At 35.4% G+C, this 16912-nt stretch overlaps 1 long non-coding RNA gene across 8 annotated transcripts; it reads right to left on the reverse strand.

Moving 5' to 3' along the window:
• LOC107625230 lies at positions 5524-16485 on the reverse strand. Of its 8 annotated transcripts, none has more exons than XR_002357344.1 (10): positions 16116-16484; positions 15955-16022; positions 15323-15387; positions 14582-14702; positions 14204-14357; positions 11040-11112; positions 9814-9909; positions 7469-9584; positions 7320-7374; positions 5524-5804 (listed from the first exon to the last, which is right to left on the reverse strand). It is a non-coding gene; the product is annotated as an uncharacterized LOC107625230 (long non-coding RNA). The 8 variants fall into 8 exon arrangements; XR_002357341.1 differs by lacking the exon at positions 5524-5804 and adding an exon at positions 6894-7235 and having other exon boundaries at positions 9814-9924; positions 16116-16485; XR_001617138.2 differs by lacking the exon at positions 5524-5804 and adding an exon at positions 6894-7235 and having other exon boundaries at positions 15323-15527; positions 16116-16485.

Genomic DNA, 16912 nt, shown 5'->3' on the forward strand with positions numbered 1-16912 from the left:
AGGCATGACAAGCTTCTGCACGTCATTTATTATGCTAGTCGCGTTCTAAATGATGCCCAGAAAAATTACACAACCACGGAAAAAGAATTATTTGCAGTGGTTTACGCCATTGACAAGTTCAGATCATACTTAGTAGGATCAAAAGTGATTGTGTATACTGATCATGCTGCTCTTAAATATCTACTCACAAAGCAGGATTCAAAATCAAGGCTCATCAGATGGGTGTTGCTTCTGCAAGAGTTTGATATAGAAATAAGAGACAGAAAAGGGACAGAGAACCAAGTGGCTGATCATCTGTCCCGGATAGAGCCAGTAGAAGGGACGCCCCTCCCCTCTCTTGAGATCTCTGAGACTTTTCCGGATGAGCATTTATTTGCCATTCAGGAAACACCATGGTTTGCCGATATTGCAAACTATAAAGCTGCAAGGTTCATACCCAAGGAGTACAACAGGCAACTAAAGAAAAAATTAATTACTGATGCAAAGTACTACTTGTGGGATGAACCTTATCTCTTTAAGAGATGTGCGGACGGAATAATCCGTAGGTGTGTGCCTAGAGAAGAAGCACAGAGGATCCTGTGGCATTGCCACGGATCTCAATATGGAGGCCATTTCGGAGGTGAGCGAACAGCCACCAAGGTCCTCCAATGTGGCTTCTATTGGCCCACACTCTATAAAGATTCCCGAGAGTTTGTACGTAACTGTGACAGTTGCCAAAGAGCTGGTAATCTGCCTCATGGTTACGCCATGCCTCAACAAGGAATCTTGGAAATTGAGTTGTTTGACGTATGGGGAATTGACTTCATGGGACCTTTCCCACCATCATACTCAAACACTTATATTCTGGTGGCAGTTGACTATGTATCAAAATGGGTTGAGGCCATTGCCACACCCACCAATGATACTAAAACAGTACTGAAGTTCCTCCAGAAACATATCTTTAGCAGGTTTGGTGTCCCTAGAGTACTCATCAGTGATGGGGGCACTCACTTCTGCAATAAACAGCTTTACTCTGCCATGGTTCGGTATGGAATTCGCCATAAGGTGGCTACTCCATATCATCCACAAACTAATGGGCAAGCTGAAGTCTCTAACAGAGAATTAAAGAGAATCCTAGAATGGACAGTAAGTACCCGTAGAAAGGATTGGGCACGGAGCTTGGATGATGCTCTGTGGGCTTACAGAACAGCATTCAAGACCCCTATAGGGACCTCTCCATACCAACTTGTGTATGGTAAGGCATGTCACCTGTCCGTGGAACTGGAACATAAAGCCTACTGGGCAACCAGATTCCTAAACTTTGATGCCAAATTAGCAGGAGAAAAAAGATTGCTCCAGCTAAATGAGCTAGAGGAATTCAGATTCACAGCTTTCGAAAATGCCAAGCTTTATAAAGAGAACTCAAAAAAGTGGCATGACAGAAAGCTGTCATCTAGAATCTTTGAGCCAGGACAAAAGGTTCTGCTGTTCAACTCTAGACTCAGGCTATTCCCCAGAAAATTGAAATCCCGATGGAGGGGACCATACGTGATTACAAGTGTATCACCATATGGTTATGTGGAGCTTCAAGATATTGATTCTGATAAGAGGTTCATTGTCAATGGATAGAGAATCAAACACTATCTTGAAGGCAACATTGAGCAAGAGTGCTCAAGGCTGAAGCTAGACTAAAAGCTCAGCAAGGTCCAGCTAAAGACAATAAAGAAGCGCTTGCTGGGAGGCAACCCAGCCATGGGGCATCAATCCTCTAAGAATTTTGCCCTATTTCTATTTTTATTTTTATTTGTTTATATAGAGTTCATTCATGACAAGGTAAAGAATCAATTGCATAAGTTCACAGGGTTACAGAAGGAATTTGCACACAAAACAGAGAAAAAGAGCTCACTGGCAAGAAAACGCCAGTAAGAGCCTATTTTGGGCGTTCAGCGCCCAAAAGGGGCAGCCAGTGGGCGCTGAACGCCAGTAAGGGTAGCAATCTGGCGTTCAACGCCAGAAAAGGGCAACAACTGGGTGTTGAACGCCCAGGAGAGCAGCATTTGGGCGTTGAACGCCCAAAACAGGCAGTGTTTGGGCGTTCAAACGCCAGGATGGCAGAGAGGAGGCAAACTCATTTTTCTTCATATTTTTTTCATTCTAATCTTGATTTTCATACTTCAATTCATGATTTCTTGCATAAACATGTTAAGAACCCTGATTTCTAAAATCCCTAATTTCTAAAAATCCTACTTTAAAAATATCAAATGTATCTTAATCCATAAGCACCAAGCCTCTTTGCAAATTCAATCCAACTCTTTTCAAATCCTATTTTCAAAACAAATCTAATTTTTTTTTCCAACTAATATCTTTTTCAAATCTCCACATTATCTTTTTCAAAATCTAGATTTATCTTTTTCAAAAATCTTTCATATCTTTTCAATTTTAAACTATATCCTCTCTTATCATATCTTCTATCTTATCTTTTCCAAATCAATCTTTTTATCATATCTTTATTTTTTTTTCGAAAACCCACCCTCCCTCCCTTTAAATTTGGGTTCGGCCTCCCTCCCCTTCCATCAACAATTGCACCTAGCTCTCCTTCTTTCCCTCTCCTTTCTTTCTTTTGCTTGAGGACAAGCAAACCTCTAAGTTTGGTGTGTTTATCCGCGATCACTAAGATTATGGCTCCTAAAGGAAAACAACCCACTCCAAGAGGCAAGAAAGAGAGCGTTCCAAAACCACTTTGGAATCAAGGGAAGTTCTTATCTAAAGAACATTCAGACCATTATGATAAAATAATGGGTCTGAGATCAGTGATCCCGGAAGTAAGATTCGATCTGAAAGAAGATGAATATCCGGAGATCCAGGAGCAAATTCGAATCAGGAACTGGGAAGTCCTAGCTAATCCTGAAACGAAAGTGGGAAAGAATATGATCCAGGAGTTCTATGCTAATATGTGGCAGACTGACAAGCAAAAACTATCTGGAACTGCTTTCTATGAATATCAAACCATGCTCAGAGGAAAGATTGTTCATACCACCCCTGACAAGATCAGAGAGATCTTAAAGCTACCTCAGCTGAAAGATGATCCAGACTCCTTCAACAGGAGAATGATGAGAACAGACAAGGACCTGGATAAGATTCTAGAGGACATATGTATCCCTGGAGCCAGGTGGACCACCAACACAAAGGGTGTCCTAAATCAACTCAAGAGAGAAGATCTCAAACCAATCGCCAGAGGATGGCTGGACTTCATTAGGCATTCTCTGTTGCCTACTAGCAACTGTTCTGAAGTCACAGTTAAAAGAGCAGTGATGATCCATTGCATCATGATGGGAAAAGAAGTGGAAGTTCATCAGCTGATCTCAGCTGAACTCTACAAAATTGCTAACAAAAATTCTAAAGAAGCCAGGTTGGCTTATCCAAACGTGATTTCTCTGCTCTGCAAGGACGCTAGGGTAAGGATGGGAATAACTGAGTATATCTCAGTTGAGAAACCAATCACCAAAGCATCAATGGAAAAACAACAAGCACAGGATGATCCCACCAAGAAGAAAACACAGGAATCTCTCCCAGAAATCCCTCAATCTGAATACTGGGAGTATCTTGAGACGTCTGTTACCAAGATACGGGAAGCTATGGAACAAATAATAAAAGAACAAAAGGAGCACAGCCAAATTCTCACCTATATGTTTGAAGAACAAGAGGAGCAAGGGCGTGACTTGAGGGACTTGAAGCGCCAGAAGTTATCTCTTGAAGGACCAAACACCCCAAAGATCCGAGGAACACCCGTTTCCCATAACTAAGGTTTTTAAATTCCAATTTCTGCTTTAACTCTGTGATAGTGTCATTATAGAAGTTCACCTTAGGAGTCATATAGTAGTAATTAGTATCTATTTTGATTTTATCTCCAATTAAGCCATAGTTTATTTTTCTCATCATCAGCAAACATGAATAAAATAGTAGATCTTTTGAATAAGAGGCAATAAAATTTCGAGTTTTAATAAGAGAAATTCTAATTAGTTACATGTGGTGGCAATACTTTCTGTCTTCTGAATGAATGCTTGAACAGTGCATATGTCTTTTGAATTTGTTGTTTAAGACTGTTAAATATGTTGGCTCTTGAAAAAATGGTGAACATGAGACATGTTATTGATAATCTGAAAAATCATAAAAAAAATGATTCTTGAAGCAAGAAAAAGCAGCAAAAAAAAAAGAAGAGAAAGAAAAGCAGAAAAAGCCAATAGCCCTTAAAATCAAAAGGCAAGAGTAATAAAAATGATCCCAAGGCTTTGAGTATCAGTGGATAGGAGGGCCTAAGGGAATAAAATCATGGCCTAAGCGGCTAAATCAAGCTGTCCCTAACCATGTGCTTGTGGCGTGAAGGTGTCAAGTGAAAACTTGAGACTGAGCGGTTAAAGTCAAGGTCCAAAGCAGAAAGAAGAGTGTGCTTAAGAACTCTGGACACCTCTAATTGGGGACTTTAGCAAAGCTGAGTCACAATCTAAAAGGTTCACCCAATTATGTGTCTGTGGCATTTATGTATCGTTAATTTCATATAGTTTTTAGTATGTTTTAGTTAGTTTTTAGTTTATTTCCATTAGATTTTAGGAAAAATTCATATTTCTGGACTTTACTATGAGTTGTGTATTTTTCTGTAATTTCAAGTATTTTTCTGGCTGAAATTGAGGGAGCTGAGCAAAAATTTGATTCAGGCTGAAAAAGGACTGCTGATGCTGTTGGATTCTGACCTCCCTACACTCAAAGTGGATTTTCTGGAGCTACAGAACTCGAAATGGCGCGCTTCCAATTGCGTTAGAAAGTAGACATCCAGTGCTTTCCAGAAATATATAATAGTCTATACTTTTCTCAAGGATAGATGACGTAAACTGGCGTTCAACGCCAGTTCTCTGCCCAATTCTGGCGTCCAGCGCCAGAAAAGGATTATAATTTGGAGTTCAACGCCAGAAATGGATCCAAACCTGGCGTGAACGCCCAAAATGGCCTTATGCACGTGAATTGATTGATGGCGGTATTCATGAGAATCTGGAAAGTCTAAACCTTGTCTGTGGTATTCCGAGTAGGATTCAGGGATTGAATGACTGTGACGAGCTTCAAACTCACGAATGCTGGGCGTAGTGACAGACGCAAAAGGAGGGTGAATCCTATTCCAGCATGATCGGGAACCTCAAATGATTAGCCGTGCTGTGACAGAGCATTTGGATCATTTTCACAAGAGGAGGGGATGTAACCATTGACAACGGTGATGCCCCAACACACAGGTTGCCATAGAAGGACGTGCATGCGTGAATCAGAGGACAAAGGAAAGCAGAGATTCAGAAGACAAAGCATCTCCAAAACTCCAACATATTCTCCATTACTGTATAACAAGTAACCTTTAACCCATGTTCTCTTGTTTATTCGCAATTCAACTGATAAATACAATTGACTTCCTGACTAAGAATTGCAAGATAACCATAGATTGCTTCAAACCAACAATCTTCGTGGGATTCGACCCTTACTCACGTAAGGTATTACTTGGACGACCCAGTGCACTTGCTGGTCAGTGGTACGAGTTGTGAAAAGTGTGATTCACAATTCGTGCACCATTAATCACTCAATTATTGTTGCTTGATCCATCAATCCCAGGAAGATCGACCCTCATTTACCTGAGATATTACTTGGTACGACCCAGTGCACTTACTGGTTAGTTTGTAGATTTCAAAATCCGCACCATACATTAATATAACCAAAATGCGAAAGATAAAAGCGAATCCTCCGGTTTGTCACCATCCCACAAATTCACCGAGGTAGATTGCGACCTGCATCTGAAAAACAATAACGTATGGTATGAGAACCAGAGGTTCTCAGTATGGTAACAGTACCCAATAGATAAGATAAAAGGTCCTAGGAAGCCAAAGACAATCCTCGGATTTCACATCGATACAGATATTCAAGCTTAAAGTATTCTATAATAAACGATAAATAGGGTAAACTAACTTAAGGAATTTCTAACTAATACTAGCAACCGCTGTCCCACAGCCTTCACCAACTTATCCTCTATGCGATCCTAATGCTACCGCCTACCGAACCTTCTCAATCCCAACAGAAAAGACAAGTAATGCAAACAAGTAAAGCACAAGTAATATACATATACAGCAAGTAAAATAAATAGTAGGTAGTCATGTGATTTATTTAGTCATAACTGAAGTTAATCAAAGCAAACAAACACATAGAAGACGCATATGATGAATGTCTGTCCTATTGGTTGTGATACCACATTGTCAGTTCAACGTTTTCAAGCCGACACATCCTTTCGGATGTAGCCTTTTTGCCACGCCAGGAATATAGTGCCCTGCACACTATCATTCCAAGGATATAGTGTCTAGCACACTTGCATGCTCATTCTAAGGATAAGTATTGCTCAATTAATCATGAAATCACTTCTTATTTTGCAATAATTATAGTTTATTGAATGTACGGATCATAATGTGCGTATGCACACACCAGGCGACTTCCCCAATGTGTGCGTACGCACAATTTGTAAACTTTTCAGGGTGTGCACGTAGGCATACATACCAGAATTTCTAGTTTTTTAGCAACTTCTGCAAAATCCTATTTTCAAATATAAACTTCAAACATGCATAACTTTTTTGTTAGAATAATTTTTTGTCCGTTTTACGAACATCATAAACTACTTGAATACAATTTTTATTTAAGACAAGTTTCACCAAATTTGATGGTCCAAAGGCCAATTTATAGGGCGTCAAAGTTGGTTAAAAATTCAATTTTTACCAAAGACTCAACCTCAAGTTTTCCAAACCAAAACCAAGCAAACCATAACCAAATCAACACAATTCATTCCTACACAATATCATATACTCATTTATTCACATGATCATTCCAACACCTGAATATATTAACTCATTCAAACAATTTCACATATAATTCCACCAATAGCATCCATATACTCACCAATCATTATTAACATCACCTATACAAATATATACATTAATTTCATCAAATACAACCATTCAAAACATTCAAATCTATCTTATGATAACTAGCCTAAGTTTTCACGTATTATAGATTAACTATAGGAAACCAAAACTATACATTTGTTAATTTCCTCTCAAGCCATAAAACACATTATAGATTATCCACAAGCTCCCAAGGGTTCCAAATCAACTCAACAAGCCTCAATCACTATAACTTTGTTCCAATTCACCAATTTGACATCAACTCCACCTATATTCAGCCTAATCCATATAATTTATATTTTCACAAATTCAATACCTAACTTAATAGAATTGAAAAATTTACAAGGGATAGGAGTTCCTTACCGTTACCCACGGACAATTGGACAGAACCCAACAATTACCCAACGCTAGTTCAACCCTAAACCATCAAAACACCGAAATTCTCAATACCCTTAGACCAAAAATTTTGAAATTTAAGAGTAAAACTGCGTGAGAAATCTCAAATTTCTTACCACTTTGTTTGCATAGATTTGAAGAAAATTCTAGGACGAACGCGTGGCCGCAGACAGCTTATCAATCATCGTCGTTGAGCCATTTTGTAGCCTTTAATTGTATCATTGAGCCATTTTGTAACTTTTTTTTGAAATTTACTAGTTTATGAATTCAATTAATATTCTAAATTAATTCTTTTTGTTCAATGTCTTTCTAATTCATTTCATATTGCCTTAAGGCCAGATCAATGCCTAGAGGAACTCAGATATCACGTGAGCAACCACGTGATAAAGCTACTCTATTTTTGTCCTCAGCTAATAGTGCTCTAACATCCCGTATTAATAAATTATTTCGTGCACCGCGTAATGATAGACGTAAGTACAAGTGATAACTCTCAAACTCCCACAGAACGCACAGAGACTTGGCATCACGATAAAGTAACCGATAAACCTTTAGAAGTTGAAGAATACGACCCAGAAGCGGATGAAATCGAGTCGTTTGATGACCACATTGACGACTTGTTTGCTGACCAAGAAGTCGAAGGTTAGAACAACGGCGCAAAACGCAAAGATATCTATTATTAGAAAGTTACTGTCATCGGTATACTTTTTTCCTTACTTTTGTTATTATTTATTTTGAAAGTCCTTTACTTCTATTTCCCTTTTGTGCAACGATTATCTTGCAATTTTTTTTCTATACATTTCTTAGAGAATGGCGTGAGAAAAGGATCTAAGCTGAGCGTGAAGGAGGCTATAGCACTTCCTCTAAATACAAAGATCATACTCCTATTTAATAAAGAGTTACAACCAATTTATCAGACATCTGGGAAACTATTCCAAGTTTCTCATATGTGAATAGAGTTAGAAGAACGTGAACAAAGCTAACATAGAACATGCATACAACATGGTTAAGGTACATCTTTTAGTTTCGACATATTAAACCAATTTAATTATCAAAATTTTTTGGGTAAAAACATTTTCATAGGTAAATTATATTGCTGGTTAAATTCCCATATTTCGAAGAAAAATAAAACGAAAAATTATACAAAGGACAGGAAAGAACTGAAAGGATACAAGACACAACTTGATTCATAAGTTTTACAATGAAACAAGACTCGAGGAAAATGGTAAACATCGCCCATCAGGAATAGAAGAAAATAACCAGAAATGGTTCCTTGAATATCGTTTGAAACAATGGTAACAAATGGTTCAAGAGTCTCTGTTCCTTCAAGCAATATTCAAGGAACCATTTCCAGTTATTTTCTTCTATTCCTGATGCGTAATGCTTACCATTTTCCTCCAGAGTCTTTGTTTCATCGTAAAACTTATGACACAAGTTGTCTAGGCGATGCTTACCATTTTCCTCCAAAATTTTTGTTTCATCGTAAAACTTATGACACAAGTTGTCTTGTATCCTTCCAGTTCTTTCCTATTCTTTGTATAATTTCTGTTTTATTTTTCTTCGAAATATGGAAATTTAACCAGCAACATAATTTACCTACGCAGAATTTTTACTCAAAAAAATTTGATAACTAAATTGACTTAATATGTCGAAACTAAAAGATGTACCTTGACCATGTTGTATGCATGTTCGTTGAGCTTTGGTCACGTTCTTCCGACTCTCTTCACATATGGAAAATTGGGAATAGTCGCACTCAAACCCCCTAAGAAGCCACTTACTAATCCAACTACCTAACTAATTGGTTACAACTCTTTGTTAAATAAGAGTATGATCTTCGGAGAAAGTACTATAGACTCTAAAAAATGTGTGGAAAAAAATTGCACGATAATCGTTACACAAAAAGAAAATAGAAGGAAAGGACTTTCAAAATGAATAATAACAAAAATAGGAGGAAAAAAGTACCGATGACGGTAACTTTCTAATAATCTGTATCTTTGCGTTTTGTGTCGTCATTACAACCTTCGACTTCATCTGCCTCAAGGTCGTAATCTTCATCCTCTAAAGGTTTATCGACTACTTCATTGCGATGCCGAATCTCTGTGCATTCTGTGGGAGTTTGAGGATTATCACTTGTACTTGACGGCGCAAGCCGTCTATCATTGCGCAATGCACGAAATGGTTCATTAATACAGGATGCTGGAATACTATTAGCTGAGGATGCTGGAGTACTATTAGCTGAGGACGAAAATAGAAGAACTCTATCAGTAGTTGCTCACGGGATATCTAAACTCCTCAAGGCATTGATCCAGCCTTAAGGCAATAAGAAATCATTTAAAATGATATTGAACACAGCATTAATTTAGAATGTTAATTGAATTCATAAACGGGTAAATTTTCAGGAAGTTACAAAACGACTCAATGATACAATTGAAGGCTACAAAATGGCTCAACGATGATGACTCACCATAGTATCCTCAGTTTCGGCGTTAGTTCCGACATCTTTCAGGGGTTTCCGTATAATGCTTTACCGTGGTCTCCTAGGCATTTTTACACACCTTGGCTAAAAACAATATCACTAGACAAATATTAGCAAAACAACAATTTCAAAAAGGCATTAAAACAAATAGAAATTAAAAACTCCAAAGCAATATAAGGGGAAAAAAACCATATTCAAAAGCTAAACTTAGACCCAATGGTTATTAAGGAGTGCACATTGCCAATCACATTCTATGACCATTATTATTAATATTAAGATTATTTAATAAAAGATGAATAACAAATTAAAAAATCTATCAATATATTCATTTGTATATTTAGCATTCTAATTTCTCTACAAATTTTAAGATCGTTTCCAGCTTAAATATTTGGTGAACAGTGATTTTGTGATTTAATATCAAAATTTTTGTGGTCAAAAAGTTCAGAATTTGGTTTTCATTAAAACACCAAAAATAATAAGATAAAATCACCAAAAGTTATTTTCAAAAACAAACGTAAGTCAATGTAAAAATTAAATCCAAAGGAAATTATTAGCGCAAAAAATCGCGTTAGAGATCATTTTCTAAACCTCGGCTTACATTTTTAAGGAAAAAACATCATGACAAATTTCATTAGACAACTTAACTCCGTTTTTTGTTTTATAGTAAAATCTGTCACTTATAATTTATGACAAGAGGTCCTGGAGAACACTGTTTGCACACTTATTACTGCCGAACATATAGCTATGAATTTCATTTTGTACCTTATCTTAAGAAAATTTTGTGCAGATGAGTATATGCATATATAGTAAAACATGTATATGTACAAGCATGTTTGGTGCCACTAGTCTACTTTACGTCAGTTCTACGTGTGAGTGTGTGACTAATCAAGACATATTTGAAGTTAACAATATAAAGAGAATTTAATAATTGATGAATCATGTTACTACAAGGCACACTACATGATAAATAGAAGAACCAAGAAATGGTATATGTATATCGGAGTTTCCTTCCACATCTTGAAGCAAAAGTCTTAATTGCAGAAATGGCATTCACATTCTTACATATTAAAGCAGCACTTGAAAGAATAATTGAACTTTTATACTATGAACTTTTGGTATTTAAACCTTGGTAGACAAATTATGAAATTATGGAACTGAAAAAATAAGTCATAAGATAAGTTTACTATCAGTTGATGATTATAGCATTAAAATACCTTCTCTTGCGCCTCCTTGCTTTCTGCAAAATCAGCTAGGTTTCTTCTTCTTTGGTAAAATTAGCAAATAGGTCTGCTCCAAACACCAAGAAACACATCTTTAGTGCAGTTGTTTTTTCTATTAAAATACCAATGCTCTGTTGTATTACTATAATTACTAAATTGAGGATTCAAAAAAGTATTGTGACAATATATAGTATTCTACATTTTGTCAGCTTTGTGGACCAAATGCATTAACCACAAACAGTTGTTTGCATTTAGGAATAGTGACAATATATAGTATTCTAAGAACAAAATATAAATGGTGCTACCAATCTAACTTCTTACATAAAGCTGCAAGAATATTTACTGTGATGACTGATGAGGCAAGAGTCTCAGAAATGCAGCAACTCAAAGGGGGAAATTATGAAGGTTAATTCCATATCCTTGTCTCCTTTTTTTTTTAATTGTTTTTGAAAATTGTTTAAAATTAAATAGGTCTATAAAAATATGCATATATATGACATCAAAATATAATAATGTGAAGAAATTTTTAGAAATTCATTAACATGACTAATATCACTTACATCTAATGTAAACTAGATGACCTTATATAAGGTCTTCAATTCTTCACCACTAAAACTAGTCTGTAAAGTATAATTTTCATAAGATTTTATATTTGATGTTGGATGACTAGTTCTTTCGTTTATGATAGCTGACTTTTGGATTGGCTAATTAATGTAAAAAAAATAACATAAAATTAAACCTTCAAAAATTAATGTGATGATATATTTAATATTTTATGAATTAAAATAAGTGCGATACAAATATTTGACTGAGGACACTACATACATATTACAATTTTTAAAGTTATATAATAATTTTCCATAAGAAGCATTGGGCAAGCATGCATGTGGGTTGTAACAAATGGATCACACAAAGAGGACAATCTACAAACCCAAATGGTCAATTCAACCATGGGGCAGCCAGAATATGAAAATCTACAGCTGAGATTGCAGTGCGTGAGTGCATCAGCATGGGTGATGAGAGTGAATTTAAATAATAATAAAATAATAGTTTTTATGTTGATAATTAACTTTTAAATTTGGAAAAACTATCATTTGTACCCATGAATTTTGCAAACGTTAATAAAAGTACCCATCAAACAAGAAAACTAACGTTGTACCCATGAAAGATGGGTTCCGTGTGACAATAGTATCCAAATCGTGATTTTTCGTTATTTTTTAATAAAATTCCCAAATTACCCCTTCTATCTTCTTCCCCAAATTCTAAATTTCACAACCCTCATCCTTCGTCTTCCTCTACTGCTGCCAGCCACCAAAAAATTAAAAAGATTAAAAACTGTGGATTATTAATTATCTGAGGTTATTGTTCAAATATTATGGATTTGTAGATCTGGTGTAGAAAAAGAAAAAGAAGTTTGAAATTAACAAAAAAAAATACATTTTGGTTTCTTGGTGTCACTGTGGGAACAAGAGGCGCAAAACCAAGAGCCTTTGGGAACGGAAGGAAGGATAGGTCGGGGATAGAAGATGTGATAGCCTCGGTCGCATTTGTTGCAGAGGAGAAGTTTCGCTGAGAACTCACCGGAGGAGCAGCACTTGCTGATGATGTCGCCGTCGAAGGTGGGCTTGGGAGTGTGGGTCCTTCTTCACCCTGCATTTCCCTGGCCATGTCTTCGATCATACTCGACATGTTCAAGAGCTCATCCTCATCAATGTACTCCGCCACCATCATCCCTCCTTGTTCTCCAGTACTCAAAGTGAAACAAGATCCTTCAACAATAACATTACTACCACCACAACCTTCTAGAGGGTTCTGCGGTGACCTCGGAAGCCTAGCCTGAGCAGCGGCGGCTGCGATGTGAATATCAGTCCACCAAATGGCATGAAGATACTCTAACAGTAGCCCCTTTTTCTACAGATTGACGGCACTGAGCAGTGTTTGACAAGGGTGTGTTTTCTTAGTGTTGTTGCATCCGAAGAAGAAAGAAACAACAAGGTAATGATGTTAAAGTTGATTTGGATTTAGATTTGGAGAACAAATTAGGATTGGAATAAAGAGAGATGGAGGTTGACATCAAGTGCTTGGGTCTTGAGAGAATGGTGACTGGCGGTGGCAGAAGAAGACGAAGAATGAGGGTTGTGAAATTTGGAATTTGGAGAAGATAGAAGGGGTAATTTGGAAATTTTATTAAAAAGTCAACCAAAATTCACGGTTTGAGTACTATTGTCACACGGAACCCATCTTTCATGGGTACAACGTTAGTTTTCTTGTTTGATGGGTACTTTTGTCAATGTTCGCAAAATTTATGGGTACAAATGGTAGTTTTTCCTTTAAATTTTGAGAAAATGACAAATACATCCTTGATCTTTTGGTCTGCGGACATTTATATCCTTGAGGATTTGAATATACAATTAAGTCCCTGACTTTCTCAAAATCTGGACATATTGATCCCTAGGTCTAATTTGTTCCATTTTAAAAGCTCTCCCATGTGTGCATCCGTATATCGGCCAGGCCAATACAATGGAAGCCATGCTTGCTTTTTTCGTTTGGTCTGCCAGACCCAAGTAACAGAAGGATCGATATGTCTAAGTTTTGAAAATGTCAGGGATTTAAATATATTTTTAAATCGTTTGGGATTTAAATGTCTGTAGACCAAAAGGTCAATGACCTATTTGTCATTTTCTCTTAAATTTTTAATAAAAATTTTAAAATAACAAATACGAAAAACAAAAATTAAAAATATTTTGGCAAACCAGAAATTTGAATATTCTATTCCTTTGCTAGGTTTCATAATTACGTAACACCTATTGGTATATGTTACTGACTTTCCGTGAGTAACTGTATTTATCCCAAGAAAGGGATGAAATATAAAAAGGTTATGATGCCACATATAGTTAGATATAACACTACTTTGGTCAAATCTACAGTGTATATTATTTAATGTTTAAATTTTATTTAACTTATTTTAAATATTTAAAAATGACTTATTTTTATATTTTTTAAAGGAAATATTAATTTTTTATTTTTTTTAATAAATTAAGAAGTCATAACACACCCTAACAGTAACACATACATTAATTACTACTGAATGATATATAAAAGAAAATAAAAATATAATAAAATAGGGTCGACAGAAAAGGAGCAAAAAAGTAGATGACCTAATTGTTGGAGATTGAATTCCAATTCCAATATATGGTTGCTCAGTTCCCCATGGATGGATGTGAAACAAGCCGTAAGAAATGGATGTTTTGAGAGACACAATGAAAGGGTTGTTTGATCCTTAACTGTTGTCTCTCTCTGACTCTAGTGGTACTGTGTACCAAAATGCATGAAACATTAGAAGAAAGAAAAAGATACATAACAAGCATAGCAAATGTCACAAAAAACAATTAATTTAGAAGATTAATTTACTATGATTACTAAATTGGCAACAAACATGCTGCTCCAACTCTCTTCTTTAGCCACCACATTATCATTATCATTATCATTATCATTATCATTATTAGTGGGATGTGGTTATAACACAGAAAAGTTACCTTTGATTAGATTCTTGAGGTTGACAACGACTTGCACTATGTTGAACTACAAGAAATTGGGAGAGGCTTTGAATCTTGTGTCATGTGCCTTTCCACCAAAATGCAAAGCAGACTCCTTAAGCTGCACCCAAATGAGATTTATCCATATTCAAAAGTCAGCATTCAAATTTAAATAATTTAAAGAGATTCATATGAATTTTGAAAAATAAGATGACAAGATAATGTTAAAATAATCTATCTGCCGGTTTTTGTGTAGTGATACAATAGTATTTGAATATATCCAAGAATGTTTAGAGAGATATTTTTAGTTTTTTATGGGTGACTGTAAAATAAAAATCGTATTACAAATATGCACAAAACAAGTCTATTTAATTTTAAATATTCTAAATTAAAATGACTGTGGGGTATAATTTAAAGAAAAATGTTATTTCAACAACTAAAAGTAGCTTCACAATTCACAATTGATAACTGAATTAAGTTTCTAGTATTTACCAACAAAGGGTAAATTGAATAATTTATCTGCCAGTTATTAACTGTTAAAATAATATTTTCTTAATTTAAACCATTCATAAAGAGAAATGTTATATATATCATTTTTGTAAACACTTTTTACTTTTAGTAATAAAAGATATCGATAGAAAATGAAAAAAAGAGAATCTTGTATACGTTATAGAATAATTAAAAAATACGTACAAAAAAAAGAATGATAAAAGAAATTAGTACGATTTTTTTCTCTCTTACCTACTAGTGTCGGGTCGGTGGTGAAATGAATTAACGAAATGACCTCAGAGATTAGTCTTCAATTTCTTTTGATATGTTCAAGAATCAACATTTCAAATAATAAGGAAGGAGCATTAGCTACTTTCTGTTATGGCATGTGATAAAAAAGGACAATATCTGTATCCGATAAGCTATATTGACTTAGGGTCTGGTCTGTTCTGGTCTCCTTCCAACAACAAAACATAGAAAATTTCTCACATTTAGAGCCCATTGAGGTACTAGGAAGATAAGAAAGTCTGTTAGAAAATTTTCATATAAATTTTGAAAAATAATATGACAAGATAATTTAAGTTGAAAAATATGATTTCACTCACTCAAAAAACAAACATATGACTTTTCTTTGTGTATATAGATATTAGATATATATACCACCGAGCAAAAAAACCAATGGAGCACAGAGCCATATATGAAGATGCAATATTGTTCAATTCATATTAAATAGAAGGAAAATCACCATTTTAAATTGAACACCCAATTCCGTAAAGGAATATCAATTCGTTGTAACTTATCAGTACACAGGAAAAGCGGGGAAGCACACAGGGAACCACCATTTTGAATTCAACTTTTAATTTCTGTAAAAAATAAAACAATACCTTGTTAACCACCAAGAAGCTGATTAATCGGATTCACAAAGTAGTCCCCATGCCTCGACAAGTCATCTCTACAAAACACGATAATTAGCTACATTAGTAATTCGTTATGAATCTCGTTTAATAAAATCCATCAACTGAAGTTCAGCAAGTGTTACACATACTTGAACTAATTCTCCTAAATTTGTGCATTCGACCGCTGCAGAACCAAAGTATCTTTGCGGAAAAGAAAGCATGACAAAGAGCATACAACTTTGATGGAAGGGAACGGATGGAGGTTTAGGGTTGGATAGCGGTTCGAACTATTAGCACGTGCTCAGCTGCGATGATTGGGGTTTAGCTTCTGTTAGGGTTTGAAAGGGAGAAGACTCGCCTGATGATTTCAACACGGCAACAGCAATTAACAAATCGTGAAATCCATTTTCCGAAATATTTGAAAACCACCAATAGAAATTAAAACACAGCCACAGCAGATTAACAAATCCATTTTCTGAATTTTTATTTCTATTTTGATGATTCTGTTATTCAAATTCTATGTTTAGGGTTTTAATTTTTTATTGTATTTTTATTGTGTTCAGTGTATTTTGAAAGGATAATTATAGTGTACAGATTGTGAGTTATGGTGAGTGCTATGGTGCCTATATACACTTGCCTAACTTACTAAATGGGGAATGCAATGGTAAGGATGTCATTTTTTTTTTATGTTGTTATGATTTAAAAGCGTATCACTAAAAGTGTTCCTTAAAGAGAAAGTGTTACCCTAAATCGTTAACTTGGCTCTGATACCAATTTTTAAACTTCGATTATTTAAACTTTGATTAAACAATTTGCAATTTTTATAATCTAAAGTATTGACCATTTTTACTATTTCTCTTGTATGATTATTTATTACTAGTCCTTGACGTATATTTATAGTTTTTCAATCTTGTTTTAATTTATAATATTCTTTTTTGCATGAATT

The sequence above is a fragment of the Arachis ipaensis genome, chromosome B02 (assembly GCF_000816755.2).
Source record: "Arachis ipaensis cultivar K30076 chromosome B02, Araip1.1, whole genome shotgun sequence".
Classification (NCBI taxonomy): domain Eukaryota; kingdom Viridiplantae; phylum Streptophyta; class Magnoliopsida; order Fabales; family Fabaceae; genus Arachis; species Arachis ipaensis.